We start from the raw sequence: 20,649 nt of genomic DNA on the forward strand, positions 1-20,649 counted from the left end.
TTCTTCTGATCTTCTGATCTTTTTTATCTGACTTTCCTGGCCTCTTATTCGAGGGCTACTTTGAATCTGGCCACACAGGCCTCACATTGTAGTTGACCGTCGAACGTTCTGAATTCGAGGTCAAGGTTTGAAAGCAAGGGCTCAAGTCTCGAGGCTGAGAGCGATCCTAAGCTGCACAATCTCAAGAGCGATTCCATACAAGTCTTCGCAGGACTGCGCAAAACATTTTGTTTTTGAAAATTTTTAAGAAAGCGACAAATCGCTCGCGCTGAAGATAGTGTGAAACCAGTCTGGATCAAGCCAGGGTCCTTCTCGGTACTCACGCTAACAAGCATGATTTCATTCATTAAGGGCTTGGCACGCCTCTCTTTCTCTCAAATGATCAAAGTTTTGCAAATCCCGAGGAATTCCTTCCTCTTCGTTTTCACCGCAGTGTTTAAAAAAAGTTTCGAAAAACTTAGGTCGATACAATGATTTCAAGGCACAGAAAAGACATAGCTTCTAGTCAAATACTGCCATCTCATTTAGAATTTCTGGCACAACTGGCACACGGCAGAAGCGAACACGAGAGTGTGAAAATCACTGATGTTTCATTGAGATCTGTTGGCACAACTGGCTCCTCGACAGAAACAGACTCAAAGAAAGCAAAAAGACAAACACGAAACAAAACAATGATGTCCGAGATAACACCCCTGAGATCACCCGACTCCAACAAAACAGGACTGACTCGATTCAACAAGACAGACCCTTAATCAAAAGACCGACTCAAAACAAAGAGGCAGACTCAAAACAAAACTACAGAACTGACTCAACACCCAAGTCGGAAGCTACAAAAACCAGCATTCACAAATGCTCAAAACAGTGCGTGCCATACACCACATCTGAGGTAAACTGAGTGCCGCCCGCAGGTGGTTCATCCCCCGATCACATAACAACACATGTCCAGAGTACCCGGGAGATATCAGACCCTTCTGATGCTATGGTTCCAAGACTACTTAGCAAAAGGGAAAACAGACAGCATCTCAGCCCGATTTCACGATAACCCATATGAGCAGAGTTGAATGACTGTGCCTCCTACAGAATTCTGCCCAAAATTCTGCCCGTAAACTGATACCCTCAGGTGAACTGAATCCCAAAATACTGAACTGGTGCCCGCAGGCCTGATGCCCAAACTTGCAAACTGATACATGCATTCCAGTAGAGACGCACTCTAAAAGCACGTAACAGATAAGTGAGAGCCAAAACACCCCTATGTTGGGGTAGGGTTTCCCTGTCCTATTTTGTCAGGAGCTAGGGTTTCACTACGCACGCAGCGGTTTCAAACAACCTATGATCGGGTAAGCAACCTGTCCTAGCTTGGAATGGTCACTGTGGATCCGAACATGCACTAGGTCGAATGGTCGAAAAGGGTGCCCCGGTAAAACCGGGGTTTGTGTTCCCATACTGGCAGAGCCCACAACCGGTCAGCCTTATGGTCATGCCTTGACAAGACAAGCCTCCGGCAAACCGTTCAGGAATAGCAGATGGCAAACACGGTGTCCTAGGCGCACCAATGCACATGCAATGCAAAGAAAAACATAAGTGTAGTCAAAAACAGATATCATGAGTTTGAGTCAAGTTCTCTAAATCCCCAGCAGAGTCGCCAGAAACTGTAACAAGTCCACGGGGGACCTCGCTACAGCTCGGACTCGATTTGTGTCACGGTTCTAAGTCTGAACCAAAGAGTCCAAATCCAGCAAATCGTTTTGAGAAAACAGATTTTGAAATAAGTGCCAAACATGGACTATTTTGCCAGATACAGAGTCGCCACCTAAATATTTTATTTTGAGGAAATTTAGGAAACCCTGACTCGTTTGCCTAAGGCCACGTGTCCGTCATCACCAAAGTTGCCTCGGCTTGGGAACTTGGGTACGATTGGGGAAGGTCACTTCGTGAGAACCCCCGCTCGCCCGATCAAAGATCGGCCTCTACTAACCATGATATCTATTTTTGGAAACATTATGTGTTCTTATTCCGGTTATTAGCCTAGATTTACTATGTGATGCGCACAGCATACAAGTATAGACTGGGTCGCCTGAATTGGAACAAAACATTTCATGTTTGTTTATTTGAAAATGGTTTGATGGTGCTACTCGCAAGTAGGCTAAGACGTGGATTTGCCACCCTCGGGTAGGCTTAGAAAACATGATTTTGCCACTATCTAGTGGGCTTAAAACACACAAGTAATGAATTGTTCTAATTCAAATAACCCAACCTTCACCCACAGGCATTCAGGCAGTTATATCACATAAGCAAATAGCCTCATGGTAAGCATGCTATCATGGCAGTCACTCACACGCATGCAAGGATGCTAAAGCATAAAACTTACCGAGTACTCCAAGCCAAAACAGAAACTAATTAGAAATCCATGCATGATCCTAATTATACAGAAGTGCCTAATGCAACACATGCAAAAATGCAACTATAGCAGGCTCGGCTATTCTAAACATGGCATATGAAATGCTACAGCTAACATGTATTCAACTTGGAATTGAAAATACAATGCAGTTCGTATGATGCGCCGAGCTCGGTGCATGCAAAACAGATGAATGAATGCAAACATGCTATCATACTGTATGCTAATTGAAACATGCCCTAATCTAACCATCATAAGCTGGTAAATAAAAGGGAGAAAGACGTGGGGTTGGAAGACATACATCACACACACGCACACTTATTACAACATTGCCCTCGCACAGAGGGTCCAAATAAATAGTACAGTCCAAATAATACAGTCCGAATAATACAGCCCAAATATGTGCAAATCCCTAATTAATTTACAAATTAACTAAGAAAAATAATAAACTGGCATGCAAGCCAGGGACTGTCTTGACTCTTCTCCAGATGATGAATGATGCATGTCCGGGTCGCCTTTGCGCGGAAATCCACTGTGATGCCCCAATTAGCCTCTGTTTTGCAATGGTTCTTGGAAAGCGCGCCAAGCCTCGGAAGACTACTGATTCTTGATTTGCTGCAACAGAGAGCAGGAGAGGGGCATAGCAATGTATTTTCACAGATGTATGCATGCCTTGATCCTCGATCCCCGTGCCACCAATCACGCATATCGATGCATGATGGCTGAGGAGTCGAATTGCGCAATTCAATATAGGATGAATGCACATGAAAACACAACTAAAACCTAACTTCATCATGGATAATCCGGAGTGTCGGTGACTGGGGAATTGAGACACGTTCCATCACTCGGAGTACGAAATGCACCTCGTTTCCCGTGCCCGGGCTAACTCCTATCCCGAACACGATGCAATATGCATGACATGCATGAAATGCAACTAAGATACAATCCTAACATACACAATGTTATGGAATGGCATACACGCTACACGAGGTAACATGGCATACACAATGCGCTAACATACAATCTAGCATACGCAATGCTATGGATGAAATGGCATACGCAATGCAATAATGGGCTTACACCGACATGAGAGAGCCTCAGCCACACTCACATAGGAGGCCATCAGATGAAAACAAGACAACTCGAAATGCGTGCACGCGTGCACGCAAACCGAGGACCGACCCTCAGGCACCGAAATGCCACTCTAATGAGACGTGGCAAAGACATGTAATATGATATGCAAACATGAAAAAATCAGTAGCAAAATGAGGGGGAAAACAGCCCCGAACAAGGCAAAATGACACCCGATGCATGGAACGAGTCCCGAAACATGAATTATGGCGCATGAAATGGCCTATAGCTATGCAATGCATGCATAATTTGTACATGAGATGAAAATACAGAAGAAATGAAGCCCCTAGACAAGCACTTTTACAGTTCAAAACATGGCCAAATAGTAAGCACAAATATGGCAAAACTAGCATGCAAAAATGGCCCTAAACATGAGGTAAAGAAGCAACTCACAGATGCCGACCCCAAACAGATTAGGGGCCTTCTACAATATTGAAGAGGGGCCAAAAATATGATATTTTAAAGTTTATGGCCAAGCCTAAATCAGTACACAAGTATGCTCAAAATGCCATGCAAGATAGGGCCCAAAAGAGGTCAAAACACAAAGTATACAAAACTTTCATCAAAGAGTCAAAGACCCTTAATGAAACATGAATATGGGGTCAAAATAAGACTGTTTTTAGTTCTGTAAAATGACCAAAAACAGAAGCATAATAGGCTAATAGATCATGCAAAAATGGGGACCAAAGAGGGATATAATGACAAGTGGCACATGGAGGTCCAAAACAGTGATGAGCCCTTCTTCAATGTTGAAGAGGGGCTCAAAGTAAGGCTATCTACAGTTTACACCATGCTCCAAAATAGATCACACACAGGCCAAAAATACTATGCAAGATTATGGCATACAAGAGGGATAAAGAAGGAGGTGCAAGATGGGGACCTCAAATGAGAAAATTTCCTTAATGAAACATGAAATAGAGCTCAAATACAGGGTACTTTTAGTTTTGGTCGGAGCTCAAAACAGCAAGAAAAATAACTAGAAAAATGTTGCAAAGTTAAGCTCAAAAAGAGGGAATTGATGCTCACCTTTGAAGATCAAACTTTTGTTGCTTCTTGGCTTGAGAATTGGTGCCTCCAAGCTACTGAAAAGCTCCCCAAGCTGCTGGAAATGGAAGTGGTGGAGTGGTGCTATGGTTTGATGAAGAAATGAGGTAGGATTTTGGTGTTTCTTCAAGGAAATGAGAGAGATGGAGGGAGATATGTATGTCCAAGCTCAAGGCAATTCTTCCAACCTCCTTCATCAATGCTGGAGGCCAGGTATATAGACCAAAGAGAGGGAGAAATGGTGGGAAAAAGTGGGGGGAAAACAAGCCAAGTTTCCCCCCAAAAGGGTTGTCCCCTGGATAGAGATTTTTGGGGGGGAAAAAAAGTGCATAGCTGTAATGTACACAACCTAAGGATTATGGCCGGCCACTTTTTGGAGCTGCAGGTGGCCGGCCGGCCACCACCTCTAGCCGGCCGGCCAAGGGTCAAAAGGGTCACGGTGAATTAGTGGCCGGCCACCACAAATTGCTGTCCTCCCAGGTTCCCTCATCATAACCCTATGGTTCAAAATTGCAAACTGTAAAACATGAGAGAGAATTGGCCATTTTTAGGAAGGGTTCAAAAGGGCCAGATGGAATTAGTGGCCGGCCACCAACTTTTAGTGTCCTCCCATGTGTGTACATCACAAATATGTGGTTAGAAGTTCAAGAAAATGGCCCAAGGGTGTTCAACATTGGCTCGGAAGTGAGAAAAACGGGCGTCGGAGGGCGCCGGAGGAATATAACTGGTTGCTGAAACAATTGCTGGCCTCCCACCCTTCTACGGCCTTCCTTGTGATGAAACAGAGGTACCTGCCAAAAATGAGCGAAAACCGATGCAAAACGAATGTTCGGGGGCCAGAACGCGCGGTTCGGGGCCCCGGAAACTACCTGTTAAGCACCGAAAGTGGCATTCGACCACGAAGTGGGTCTCTCAGACCTCAGTGTCCCTCAAAAGGGAGCAAATAAGAAGTATGCCAAAAATCGAAGCAAATGGAGGTGGTTAAGTGGTCCCGAACCGAGGCACACGGCCAACGGCTTCGAAAAACCGGGAACCGGGCTCCGAAATGGGCAAAATGGCCTCCAGCCACAAAATGTAGCCCATGGCCACTGAGAGATGGTCTACGGGACCTCTCCCTCCCTTCAAGAAAAAAAACAGAGAAAACCGAGTCTGGTTCGCAAACCGAGGCAAGGCACAAAAGAGTTCGGAAGTCCGGAGGCAAGGCTCGCAGCCGAGACTCTGAAGCTTCTGAACGAGCACGATATGTAATATCACCAAGCGCTCAACTAGTGACGTCTAAGTCTCAAGGTCGGTCAAAAATGGGGTGTCTACAACATGTAACCATAATAATAATGCGGAATTAAACTTTATAGGATTTTGAATTCAATACAACTCAAGAATAAAACGAATATACCTTTGTCAGCCATTGAATTAGAGAAGTTGAGAAAACATCCTTAGAGTTGAACCTTTAATTTTGGCTCACCTTCTTCTCTCTGTCTCTCTTAATTAGGATGACTATAAAACTTAAAGTGATGGAAAAATACTCATGATATGAAAGGGGAGTCACTCATCCTTATATAGAGGAGAGAAGAGGGCCAGATAAACTCTATCAGAAGAAATCCTAATCCATCAAGGTTTCCTTCTTATCTTAGAAGAGTGATTATATTAAAATTCTATTTACTGAACTTGATCTCAAATATTGGCTTTATCTATTTGTGGAGTCCAAATAAATTAAAACATGTAGAAAATATGTAGGCTATTGGGCCACACTAGAAAAATAAATCCAACAGTATACCCTTGTGTGTATTTGAGAAGAGACGTGGCCTTGGCATGGTAAAGGTTGTGAATGGTGGTAAGAGATGTATTTCCCAAGAGAGATTGACTGTTTGAAGATTTGGTTGCAAAATTTGTAAAGTGTAAACTATGTAAAGTTTAAAGATAAGATTTGAAACGGACAATATTCAGAATTGTTGTTATTCTTATTTATTTATTTATATATTTCCCTGGGTGTTAGGGGGGAGTGTCCAATTGTGGGTAAGAGAATTATTTTAAAGGGAATGAGTAGTGTTTTTACCTATGGTTATGTTTTCTTTTGAGGACATGTTGTGTCTGGTTAGTTAGTCTAGTGGTTTCTAAATGGAGTTTTGGAATGACTCTACAAGTGTGATGGTTTGACAGTGTAATCTAGATTTTAAATTGTTTTGGCCCGTGGGTAGTTTGGAATGGTAGTTGGTCTCATCTTTGTGTAATTTGGGTGTTTATCTAATTGTGTTGAGTCTTGCTTAGACTTAAGGTATATTGTTGAAACCATTTTTGTAAACTCCACCTCGGAGTAGAACTTTTAATGTTGATTTGTAGTCTTTGTTGATGGAAATCCTAGGTCGTTGTCCAAATTAATTTTATTTCGTTTGGGTTATGGGGTGTGGCATCACCCTAATATTGGTAAAGTATTGTATGTCTTGTGACGATTGACTGTCACTATTCGAGTTGGTGGTTAGTGTTTTTGAAGAGGTATTGTTTCGTTTTATTAAGGTCTCGAAGTAGTACTAGTTGCTTTGGCCTTAGGATGCATCGTACAATCTAGAGGCCCAATTTTGTCTTGTCTCTATATATATAGATACCGAGCATAGATTAGAAGTTCCCATAGCTCTCTCTCTCTCTCTCTCTCTCTCTCCCTCCCTCCCAATGATCTTTGAATTTAATGATTAAAATATATTTTTTTTCATCAATTTTAATTACTGAAAACGGATGAATAATTTAAATTAATAAAATTAAAATTTTATTTTATTAAAAAAAACTCAAACCTTATTTTTATTTAGGAAAAATTAGTTAAGCATTCCTCTCCAACTTTGTATAGTAGGAGAGTTCTAAGGCTTTTTTATTATTATTATCTAAGGTCTCTCGATGAAATTTTTCTGTAATCATACCAAAAAAATTTCTCTGTGTCGGGGTCAAAATTTCTCTGAGTCGGATAAAATTTCTCAGAGTTAAATTTTTTTTATAAAAATATTAAAAGATCTTCACTACTATAAAAATATTATATATTTTTTCATCTTTTAAAATTTTAATACCAAATATCTTTAAAAAAAATTCTCTTTTCATTTATTTATAAGAATAATGTTTGAGAGCTCGAAATTAGGGGCTTGAATTTGGCTCGAAACCCAAAACGACGTCGTTTTGGGTTTCAATTTTTTTTTTTCTTCCTTTTCTTTCTCTCCCTTTTCTTTCTTTCTTTTCTTCTTCTTCGTTGAACACAGGAGAAGAGCAGAGACAAGAGAGAGAAACAGAGTCGTCGTCGCAGCTCGTCGCTCGTCGGCATCGCAGCCCCACCTCCGCCTCTGCCTCTGCCTCCGCCTCCGCCTCCGCCCACCGCCGCCTCCGCCTCCGCCTCCACCTCCACCTCCACCTCCGCCCTATTTTGTTGGCCCTTCCAGTCCAGTTCTTCTTCTCCTCCTTCTTCTCCTTCTTCTTCCCCCTAATTTCAAGCCAAATTCGAGTCCCTATATTCGGGCTCTGTACCGGGGTTGTATTTATAATTCTCCTTTTTTTGGGTTTCGATCTCCCTGTCTCTTCCTCTGCTGCTCTGCCGCAGCTTCTGTGTTAGGAGATGTCTCTTTTTTTTTGGTTGTTGGCAGGTACCACAAAGAACTTCCAAAGGAAGCTTCCCAACAAATAATAAAATACTGTAAAACAAATGCTTTACTCATTTGAGATCTTTGAAAGCGTTGTTTTAGGATTTGCTCTTTTTTATTTTTTTGTTTTTATCGTCTTTCGTGAATTTTAATTTTTTTTTTTTTTATTATAAAGTTTAGGGTTCTAGATTCAGATCAATAAGAGAAGTCAAAAAATTATAACATTTTAAAAGAATTCTAAATAAAAATTCAAAAATAAGCAAAAAATAGTAGACTTTTTTGAATTATTTTGATTTTTTAATTTTTTTTTTAAAAAAAATTCATAAAAATGTACTTTTTAGATTTACCTTGACAACACAGATTAAAAAAATAACAAAAATTGAAATAATTTTAAAAAAAAATTACTAAAAAAAATTAAATTAAATTAAATTAAATGTGACTTTTTTAGGTATTGCCAAAAGGTATTTAGGAAGAAAACACTTAACAATTTGCTCAATAAGCATTCATTAACGATTTAGACATTGTTTGTCCCTGATGTAGCAATTCCTAAATGAGCCCTTAATAACATCAACAACAACAACAACAACAACAAAATTGATTTCAATAACATCTAACATGTTTTAATATAATTTCTTAAGTTTTTTAATATTTAATTTAACGGTACACATTAACAAAATTTATTTATATAGACATTTTACAATATTTTAGTTTAATATTTTTTTACATATATTAAGGGTAAAGTACACCTTTTTTTTTTTTTTTTTTGAAAAATTAGTGAAACATTCATCTCTAACTTTGTGTAGCAGAAGAGGTTTAAGATATTTTTTTTATTAGTTAGGGTCCCTCAATACCAGAGAAATTTCAAATTTTCTCTGTGTCATGGTCGAAATTTCTCTAAGTCGAATTTTTTATGTGAAAATATTAAGGAGATCCCAACTACTATGAAAAAATTGTATGTCCTTTTATCTTATAAAATCTTAATATCAGGGATCTTAGAAAAAATTCTCTGTTTTTTTGAACTGATGTAAAGTAAGGGTGGGCGCGGATCGATTGCGGCCACAGAACCTCCAATCCGCCATCCGTTTGCCAAATTGGCGGATTGGAGAAAATCAATTTGCATCCGTCCACCAATCCGGAGGATGCGGATTGAGTAGATTAGCGGATGGATACGAATTGGTTTGGCAGTTTAAAAATTTACAAATTTTCAACGTAATTTAATTGTGTACTTCCAAAAAAAAAGAAGCTTGGGCATAATATTCAATTGTGCACTTCCTAAAAAAACAACTTGGACAATGCAATATTCACATCTATATCCAGTGGTTCAATAAACTGTAAACAACATAGGCAGTGGGCAATGCAACTCATAGGTTCTATTCACATCTATGTGCATCCATCCAGTGGTTCAATAAACAACCTGGGCAGTGTGGGCAATGCAACTCATAAGTTCTATTCAATGCATCCAATGTTCAATAAACAACTTGGGCAGTGTGGGCAAACCAAGTCTTAAACTTAATATTCATATCTGTCATCTAAACCTGGGCAGTGGTCAATAAACAGTGCAATATTCAATGTAATGCAATATTCACAATGCATCCCATGTTCAATGAACAACCTGGGCAATGGTCAATGCAATGCAATATTCACATCTATCATCTATGTTCCAGTGGGCAATGCAAAAAACATAAAACTCATAAAACATAAAACATAAAAAAAAAAAAAAAAAAAAAAAAAAAAAACATTGTGCTTCCAAGTTACAATCAGTCATCCAAAGCTCAAGTTACAATCATCCAAAGCTCAAAAAAAACAAGTTACAGACATCCAAAATATTGTGCAATTGTGCATCCAAACAATACTATTACAGTCATTCAAAAAAAAAAAACAAAAGAAGTCATTCATTTCCTTGAGCCAAACCATGAGCCATCTAAACCTGCATAACAAAAAAATGAAATTACTTAATAAGGAAAACACTAAAAAGTCATTCATTTCTTCGCTTGAAAGATCCATTACCGAAAGATTATCAAATAAACTGCTTTTTTTTTATAATTTCAAACAAGATGACAGATTTAACAAAATTTAGGGCTAATATAAACAAATTTTAAATCAAATGTGAACATCACAGCATTTAGGGCTAACAGCATTAAGGGTTCAAAATCACAGAATTTAGGGGTAACAGATTTATAGCGATCTTGGTTTTCCCTATCTGTGTTAATTGTTTTCCGGACTTAGGTTCCGTGGAGTTGGTGGTTGTATGTCTTGTTGTCATCCTTTAATTCCCTATGTTTGAGTTTTAGGATGTGTTGGGCGTGTTTCGAACTGATGGGTCGAGTTTTGGTCTCAAGTGTTGTTGTCCAGATTTTAGGTGTTACGCTCGAGCGGGTCATTCTGCGCTCGAGCGGAGTTAGTTTCTTTAGGTGGTATGCTCGAGCGGAGTTTTTATACTTCCAGCATTTCGTGCCTTTGCAAAAGTACTGCAAGCTTGTTATTCACGCTCGAGCGGATTTCCCTACGCTCAAGCGGGTCGCGCTCGAGCGTGTATCTTGGCGCTCGAGCGGAGTGTTCATTTTCTGTGAAAGTTCTGGGAAGGGGAACTATAAGCTCGAGCGGACCAGTTTTCGCGCTCGAGCGGGTGTGTTTTGCTTTTGTGTCTTGGCGCTCAAGCGGGCCTTCTTGCGCTCGAACTGGACTAGTTTTCCATGCTTGACGCTCGAGCGTCCTATTCTACGCTCGAGCGAGATAGTCGTATATCAGTTGGTAGCTGGGCATTTTTGATTCACTTTTTAACTTTCTTTCTCTCTCTTACTTTCCCAAAAACTGATTTTGAGAGCTCCTCTCTCTAGAATCTCCCTTCTCTCTAGGGTTTGATCTAGCTGGAGTGTTTCACTCCCTTGTTGTCTTTGTAAAAAGTGTGTTGATCGTTGAGGGTTGAGGGCTATATTCTAATCCGAAAAGTTTAGAATTTGGAGCACTTTGAGTTTGGTCATCATCTCCGTTTGAGCTCTAACTTCGAGGTAGGGATATCCTACTCCATCTTATGAGCTTTGTCTTTGAATTATGGTATGTTGATATGTTGGGGGTTGTTGGGTAATTTTGAGAAAGTTTGGGGTCATGTGTACTTTTTAAAGGATGGGGTTTCAAACATATAAACCCTTATGTATGTAATACATTGGAAAATGGACTTTGTGTTGGATTATTGATGAAAATGGAACCTTAGGGTTGGTATTGAGATTATGGGAAAAAGCCCTAATTGTTATGATAAATTAATTTGTATAATTAATTTTGGGAAATGAGAAATTGAATAGGAAATATTCAAATTGGAAAGGTATAAGATTAAAGGGTGTAGTTGGATTAATTTATCGCCCACCTAGTCAAAATGTAGATATTTTATCCATTTGGTGCAATTATTTTCTGTTTAGAAATAAGTGTTTTGGACTATCGGTGGAGGATAGTCTTGATTGTTGTAGACAATGCATGATGATTAGGCAAACTAAAACTAATCAATTGAGTATGCTATTGGTTATGGCGGTTGGTATAATACATCAAAATTTTGTATTGATTGCTTGAACTTGTATATGATAATTGCTTATATACATTGCATTGTGTGGAAGGAGATGAAGGATGTACTCCACGATTTATTGGAAGATGGGGGATGGACCTCTAAACCGAAAATTGTTTGGTATTGATACAGCACTACAATGTGTATCATTTGTGTATAATTGTGTATTACATGATTGAACTTGTATATGATAATTGCTTATATACATTGCATTGTGTGAGAGGAGATGGGGATGTACTCCACGGTTTATTGGAAGATGTGGGATGAACCTCTAAACCGGAAATTGTTTGGTATTGATACAGCACTACAATGTGTATCATTTGGGAAGTATAGAAGTATTTCTATGTTTATTTGATACAACACTAAAATGTGTATCATTTGAGATGTATGGAAGTGATTTTATGTGTTATTGATACAACACCAAAATGTGTATCCATCATGAATTTCGAAAGTATTTTAATGATGAGTTATAATCTCATCAAATTATTTAGTTAGGTTCTGAGCCTTGTTTTTAAACTCAAAGTTGAATAAGAAATGGAAAAGGAAGTGTAACATGGACATGGTTGTCATGAGACTGTAATATGATATAAGTTGGAATATAAGTGTAGACCATCTATCGAATGCTATTATTTTAGTCATTGTTTATAGTTGGTTTAGTATATTTCTACTGGGCTGTGGCTCACCCTATATGAGACATCATTTTCAGGTACAGGTGTTATGCCATCTCCAAGTACGTAGCTTGGAAAGCTTGGGGCCGTTAGACTATTTTTTGTTGTTTTGTTGTATTACATATATGTCAAGCCAAGGGCTTTCTTTGTACAGAGTTAGTACTCTCTTATTGTAACCAAGTGCTGACTTGGAAAGTTGTAAGCCTATAGGGCATCTACTTTTGTTGTCAACATGTAATACACTTTGTAATGGTTACTCTGATGGAATATATTTATGCTTTATTCTCTTATGTCTAAGCATGTTTTTGTTGGATGATTTCTGGGTTTATTTTGAGGGCGTTATAAGATTTAACATAATTTACGGCTAAGTAACAGAATGTAAATATCCCATTTTCAATGGTTCAAACTCAAAATCACAGTCACAGATATAAAAAACAATAAATCACAGACACAGATATAAAATCACAGACTAAGGCCTTGTTTGTTATAACCTAAAAAAGTCAAAAAGTTACTATCCTATTTAAGTCAAATTATCTTATTTAAGTCACATCACCTCTCTACCACATCACTTCAAACCCGACCCATATTTCATAAAAAGTCAAAAATTGCACTTATTTATATCATCCCAAACCACCCCTAAAAGAGAGCTCAAATTCTTAGACTAGTTCAAAAACTCAAATTCATAGAATTTAGGGCTATCAGAATTTAGGAGTAACAGATTTAACATAATTTAGGGCTAACAGAACGTAAACATCCCATTTTCGATGGTTCAAACTCAAAATCACAATCATAGACTCGCCGATATTAAAAAAAACAATAAATCACGAACACATATATAAAATCACAGACTAAAAGAGATCTCAAATTCTCAGTCTAGTTCAAACTCAAATTCACAGAATTTAGGACTAACAGAATTAAGGTTCAAAATCACAGAATTTAGGACTAAACAGAATGTAAACAATAAACATCCCATTTGCAACAAATAGGTACTTTCAAATCCATTGCAGAGAAGAAGCAAAAGAAAACAAACCTCTCTGGTTTTTGAACTACTGCAAGCTTCTTCTCTCTGGTTTTCGAACTGTCTGTCTGTAAGCTTCTTCTCCTTCTGTGTGTAGAACCTTCACACTCTGACTCTCACCACCTCTTTACTTTTAAAAACTGCGACAAAACAAAACAAAAAAACAACAAAAAAAAAACACACACACACAAATTAGAGATTGAGAAGAAGAAGAGGAAAAAGAAGACAAAAAACAAAAAAAAATTACAGAACAGATCTCATTAGTGGTAAGTCACCACCACCACGATCAGCGGCGATCCTCTTTCAGTCGAAGAAAGGGATCTGGGATTCTCAGAAAATGGAGTTAAAAAAAAGAAAAGAACAGATCGCCGATCGTCTTTCAGTCGTTGTTAGTCGGTCGGACGATGGAGAAGATCGCCGTCGTTGTCGGTAGATGGGTAGGGTTTTGGAGGAAAAGAGAGAGAGAGAAGACAGTTGTCTGTCGAAGAAGCTAATAGGTGGGTTAGGTTAGGTTTACTGAATGAGATGAGATGAGATCAAAAAAATAGGGAGTACAAAACAAATTTATAAAAAATAAATAAATAAATAAATAAATTGGAGACAAAGCGGACGGGTCGGGTTTCATGGGGGAAACGACGGATCAACAGCCACCCGACCCGAACCCGCGAAAATCCAGAATATGGGCCCACACCCGTCCGCCAGCTGCCATGCATCCATCCATTTGGTGTCGGGTCGGGCGGGTTTGGCGGGTCGGTAGATCCACTAATCAGCCCTAATGTAAAGTACACCTTATTTCTCTAAATTTTGGGGTGATTTGAGAAGTTGATTAAAAACTGGTTTTTTAGCTTTTTTGACCTTTTTTGTCCTATTGTGTGTAAAAAATGATATGATCCAAAATAGATTAAAAGTTAAAAATCAACTTTTAGTTAGCTTTCCAAATTGCCCTTTTAGCATTTTCTCACTTTGCCGTTTAACATTTGATATTTTCTTTTTTAGTTTACTCTCAAAATAAATTTCTATCCAATTTTAAACCAAAAAAATGCCATGTTAATAGCAACGTGGTGCCACGTGAACACCCATATGGCATTAAAATAAAAAAATAAAAAAAAAATACACTACACTTAAAATTTTACTTTGGCCATTAATTTTTATTTCTTCTGCCTTCACCCTTAAAGTTTGTAATTTTTCTCAATTTATTCTCAAGACAAGATATCGTCCAATTTGAATAGAAAAATGCCATTTTGGAAGTCATGTTGCTTAAAGATAAATTATATTTGGTGAAATTCCATAATTTGTTTTCTGATTTTTTTTTTTGAATAATTAGAAACAAATTTGACAAAAAAAATCAAAAAAATATTTTTTTGAATTTTGAAAAAATATTTTTGTTCCAAAAAAGAGAAACTTATGAAAATAGTTAGTGTTTTTTTCACCAAACTAATTTTTTTTTTCCTGCACAAAATATATAATTAAAGGGAAACACTATGCACTGTTATGTTTTGTTATGGTAAATATTATGCTTTTTTGTGATAAATGTTACGTATTTTTTTTTTATAAGAATTACGATAATTTGTGATTCATAAATAAAATTACACATTTTGTGGTAATATTATACATTATTTTATTCAAATATTTTCTAACAACAAAATGTGTAATAATACCATAAAATACATAATATTATCACAAAAATGCGCAACTTCTTTCTCAATCTTAAATTATCATAACTTTTACTAGAAAAATATATAATATTTACCATAAAAATACGTAACACAGTATAAAATTATGTAAGAAGGTGCATATAGGATCTCCCGTTATAAAAAGGCCTAGGCTTGTCTCCAGTCAAATTTCAGACTGGAGCGTGCTATTGGGCTCCATGGGCTCACCACGAAGTCTACAACGATGATTCGAACTATTCAATATTTAGGACTAGTTGAGTACTTCATTCTTGCAAAAATATCACATTAATTGGATATCGATAGATATTTAATTACATCAAATTTGTGTCAACGATAACTATAATTTTAAAAATAAATTGTTAACACAAATATAATATGATCAAGTGGCTATTGATATCCGATCAACTTAATTTTTTATAGAGATGAAGTACTTAACGAACTCTACACATTCAACGGTTTAAAATTATCGATATGAGTTTCGTGGTAAATCCACGAAGGCCCAAAAAGACTCTCTAATTCAAAAACCCAACTGGAAACAAGCCCATCCCTTATCAAAAGTGCTTGGGTTGATATGAATTATAGTCATAGTGAATAGGTTTTATGATGAAAGAATGAGACAAAAGGAGGCAATAGAGTTAGACGAAAGGTAGAAGAGGTTGTAGTAGAAGAAGGTAGTAAAAGAATAGTGGAAGTTTGATGGTGGATTCGAATATGAGAAATAGAGGGGAGTTGAAATTTGGGTTTGGATTTGGATTTTAAAATTGAACAAAAAGGGACATTTAGAATAAATTAAGAAAAATTACAAATATTGAGAACTAAAGTGAAAAAAAAAAATTAAGAATTAAAGTGAAATAATGTGAAACTTAAGGGAAAAAAAAAAATTAATTTCTACATTTTATGCCACGTGGCATTTCCATTTAAAATGATTTAAATAAGTGTATTTTTTGACTTTTTATAAAAAGATGTGTCAAAAAGTAGAAAGATAATGTTGATCTAAAAAAGATAAAAAGATAAAAAGTGTACTATTTTAGTTCACCTTAAACAAGATTTTTTTTTTTACAAACATTAACAGTCAAAGTGTAAAAAAAGAAATACTCTTAGAGTGAAGAAATGATAAAATGGAATGGGTCAAATGTAATTTATCCTACCCATTGTTTAGTATTTAAAAAATAAAATAAAATTCACATCTCGGAAACAGAAGATGAAAACAAAAAACACGCGTTTAACTTCTTATCATGGCAATGTTTGGCATGTGATTTTGGGGTTATTTTAGTAATAAAATGATAAAATAAATTAAAAAGTTAATAAGATAAAATTATAATTATTTTATTTTTTTTATAAAAATTAAAAAAGAGACTTTTTAGCTCAAATTAAAATAGTCAAAGAAATATAAAAAAATTTTTAAAAAATCAAAAAACCAATCCAATTTCCAAACGAATAGTGGTTTTTTGGCAACATGGTAAAAAGTCACGTTTTTACCTTGGTTCCAAAAAAGCTGCATTAGCTTTTTTTTAGCAAAAAGTCATTTGGCAAGTTGAAAAAAAACTACATATAAAATTACAATTATACCTTTCATATTATTTAAGGTTATACATAGATGAAAATGCAAACTTTCTAAATTGGGTGGGGTAATTTGCTCATTTTATTGTGATGTGACATCATAAATAAATATTAATAAAAAAAGTCAAAAGTAACTTTTTACCAACTTCCTAAATTACTTTCTACAAAGTCAAAATGCTTAATAAAAAACTAAAATCCAAAACACTCCTATGTGTTTGATTTAAAATAAAAACTTGGACGCCTCCAATTCGGACAACTGCTAAGTAGAGAGAGCCCCTTTCCCCTTTTTTTTTGGGTTTTTGTAAAAGGTAATAAAATAAATTAAAAATATATATTCAAATTAATAAAATTAAAATTTTATTTTATTAAAAAAACTCAAACCTTATTTTTATTTAGAAAAAATTAGGGAAACATTGCTCTCTAATTTCATGTAGTAAGAGAGTTCTAATTTTTTTTTTCATTATCTAATGTCCCGTGATGAAATTTCTTTGTAATCATATCAGAGAAATTTTGAAATTTTTCTGTGTCGGGGTCAAAACTTCTCTGAATCAGACAAAATTTATCTGAATTAATTTTTTTTGTAAAAATATTGAGAAATATTAATTATTATAAAATTTTATTATCTTATAAAAATATCAAATATCTTTAAAAAAAAATTCTCTTTTTATTTATATATAAGGGAGCTGCTACAGAGCTCTAATTAGAGCTTCTGCCATACAGCTATAATGAGCTGTCCAGGAATAATAAAAAAAAAAAGTGAAGTAAAAGACAAAAAATGAAGAAGAAAAAGACAAATTAAAACTCCTTTAGAGGTATTTTTTTAGAGGTATAAATCATTTTTCTATATATAATTCTCCTTTTTATTCTGTTTTGATCTCCCTGTCGGCTCTTTTTTATTTTTCTTTTCGTTGCTAGCTGGTACCACAAAGAACTTCCAAAGGAAGCTTCCCAACAAATAATAAAATAAAACAAATGAGATTAGTTTGGATGGGAGTCGCTTTTTAATTTTTAAAATTTTTGGTTATTTTAGTTTAAGATTAAAAAGTTATTTGAGATAGGTTTTTTTATTTTTTTATTTTTAAAGATAAAAAATGAAATAATTATGATTTATATGTAATATTTTATCTTATTAAATTTTTAGTAGATTTTATTTTATTTTATAACTATTTTAATTAAAAAAAAAAACATAAAAAAGCCAACGACAAACGAGCTCTAAGTGGGATCCGGACAACTGCTAGGAGAGAGAGAGCCCTTTTTCCTTTCTTTTTGGATTTTTGTAAAAGGTAATAAAATAATTGTTCTTTTTGTCTTTTTTGATTTTGTAAAGATAATAAAATGTAGGGTGATTCTATTTATACCACTATTTAGCCTCTTAACACATTCCATCTCATTATATCACTAAAAAAAATATAATTCTCATTACACCCCAAATATATTATCAAAACTAACCATAAATTAACTATTTCATCTCTTTACAACACTAATTTTGGTAACATGATAATAAACAATTTACATTATTCCGGTGTTATGTTTCCAAAAAAAAAAAGATCTCTCCAGCATTTTGTTGTTATACATTTGCTGAGACATTTTCTTTCAAACAATGATTTTTTAATTTGTGGTAAACCTGTTCGGTAATACAACGCTAATTAATGTGAATTACTCCAGTGCCATGTTACCGGACAATATTTTGATTCACAGCATTATGTTGCTGTCCAATTAGATAATAGTAAAAAATTAATTTGGGCCACTTGTGAAGTGCATGTTCAGCGATACATTGTTATACAAATGAGATTACTCTAATGTCATGTTACCAAACTACAATAGAGTTGTCTCTAGGCCCTCGTCACTGTACATTGAAAGATTTGTTTTTTCATTGAAGCATCTATAAAAAAAAATTTATAAATCAAACATGCATTCATAAAATCATACATAAAAAATATCTATAAAATTATTTATAAAAAATCAAGTGTACGAATATCCATAAAATATTCATAAAATCTGTCATTGTTTACTTCCATCAATCAAACATGTTATCACAATTCGTCTTGATAATTTGTAGGTAATTTCCTCTTAATAGAAATAGACATCCGCACTTTTTAGAACCTGTCAATCTCAATCGTTCCCCCTTGATCTTCTTGTTGTCTCTATAGTAACCACTTCTTTTACAAGCAAGTGTAAGTTTTGATTTTATGTCATTACCTCCCACATTTGATGTCTTTATAACAATGATAAATCCAGCCTTCTTCGCAATGTCAGAAATCCATTTAATTAATGCTTCACGACTACTAAAAAACTAAAGATAATAAATACAATTATACGTGAAATTATTAATAAAATTCAATACAAATTAAAAATAAGAAAAAATCGTATTCATAAAAAAAACTTAACAAACCTCGTCTGTAATGAATTCATGATTAGAGTCTACTAATATTGCAGTACTTGCGTTGTTGTAATGAGTATAAGTATAATCCTTCTAAGTAAAAAAATATAAAATATAAAAAAATGAAACTGTAAAAACATGGTTGAAAAATCTAGAAATCCGCTAGATATTGATTTGTGATTATGTATCAATTTAAAGCAATAAAACAACCCCAATCAAATAACTAAGACAAATCGACACAACGATTTTAACGTGAAAAAATCACAATTGGAGCACCTCTAATTGTGATAAAAAACCACGGGCAACAGCTACAAAACAATCCACTAAGAAGACATAAAGGAATTACACAGGTATACTCTCAATTACCTAGCGAATCCACGCCCGAATTGAACCAACCCCTATGTGCCTCTTTCGGCCCCGTCTTCACCTCAGAATTGTCTTAACGATGAGCCACTCCAGAATCCACCAAAGCTTCAGGCTCAAATTCTTCAGAATCCACTGAATAACAACTCTCTCTTTTGTATAGAACGAACAAACAAACCTTTGATGTATTCTTCTTAACCCATGAGCTGAATACTCAATTAAACATAAAAAAATTAGCAAAATATCCCAAGATATAAACTTTAATATCCAAAAAGAAGATCTGAAGAAGTAATCCTAAAATCTGACAGAAACACGTACTTGTAGAAATCTGGGATTGCGAAGCTCGCTCGAGCGAAGACTCTCTCGCTCGAGCAAGGAACCAAAAACGCGTGTTTTCCATAAGTGGCTTCGCTCGAGCAAAACAACCTGTGCTCGAGCGTAAAATCACCCTTCTCAGGTTTTTTATAGATGCAGCCTTCGCTCGAGCGAGAACTCCTTTGCTCGAGCGAGCAAGGGCGGACATGCAACTTCGAATGCAATTTTGCATTTTGCTTCGGGGGCGCTGCCCCTCGACCCCTCCTGGGTGCTGTCCCGGACTCACCAAGGGACGCTATCCCCTGGACCCCCACAAGCTGGCCGGGCAGCTCGATCCTCGTCATAATCAGCGAAGTGGCAATCTTGAAAGTATTAACATCACAAACTTCTCTGCAAGGCATAATTCGGGTTGGATTCGCATCTAAAAACTCATAGCTTCATTGAAATAAAAAGTGCGAAAGCAAGTACAACTGAAAGGAGTTTTGTCAATTGGGTTGCCAAGAATAAAAACCTAACAATGCTAATGAGAAGCGGAACAAATTAAAAAAATTCGGTTTGGGGTTACCGAAAATGTATCTTTTATTCGGTAGCTGGTTACTAGACTGATATTTTTTGTTCGACAATGTGATGCTGGTCTATTTTATTTTGTTCGATTTCAAACCACCGAATGAAAGCTGAACACCAGTCCAGAAAAACAAAACAAAAACCTACCAAATAAATAATAAAAAAAACTCACAATTTTACTTTTTTGATAGTTCTTCACTGCCATTTCTTCATCCATTGCTTTATTTACTGATAAAAATAATATGATTCTTACTTTTTGAAAAGAGATGTGCAAAAAAAAAAAAGAAAAATTAAGAAATGAAAAGGAGGAGTAGGAATTGAAGACCAAGGGGTGTAAAGAAATAACAAAATTAATTAATTTTAGTGTTTTGTCC

General features: G+C 35.8%; 1 long non-coding RNA gene across 1 annotated transcript; it reads right to left on the reverse strand.

The window, feature by feature from the left end:
- Positions 1–9,927: 9,927 nt before the first annotated feature.
- Positions 9,928–13,932, reverse strand: LOC114256367 (uncharacterized). The gene is made up of 3 exons (XR_003627177.2): positions 13,668–13,932; positions 13,433–13,560; positions 9,928–10,108 (listed from the first exon to the last, which is right to left on the reverse strand). It is a non-coding gene; the product is annotated as an uncharacterized LOC114256367 (long non-coding RNA).
- Positions 13,933–20,649: the final 6,717 nt, after the last annotated feature.

This window comes from Camellia sinensis, chromosome 10 (assembly GCF_055761805.1).
Source record: "Camellia sinensis isolate YWXY chromosome 10, ASM5576180v1, whole genome shotgun sequence".
NCBI classification, from domain to species: domain Eukaryota; kingdom Viridiplantae; phylum Streptophyta; class Magnoliopsida; order Ericales; family Theaceae; genus Camellia; species Camellia sinensis.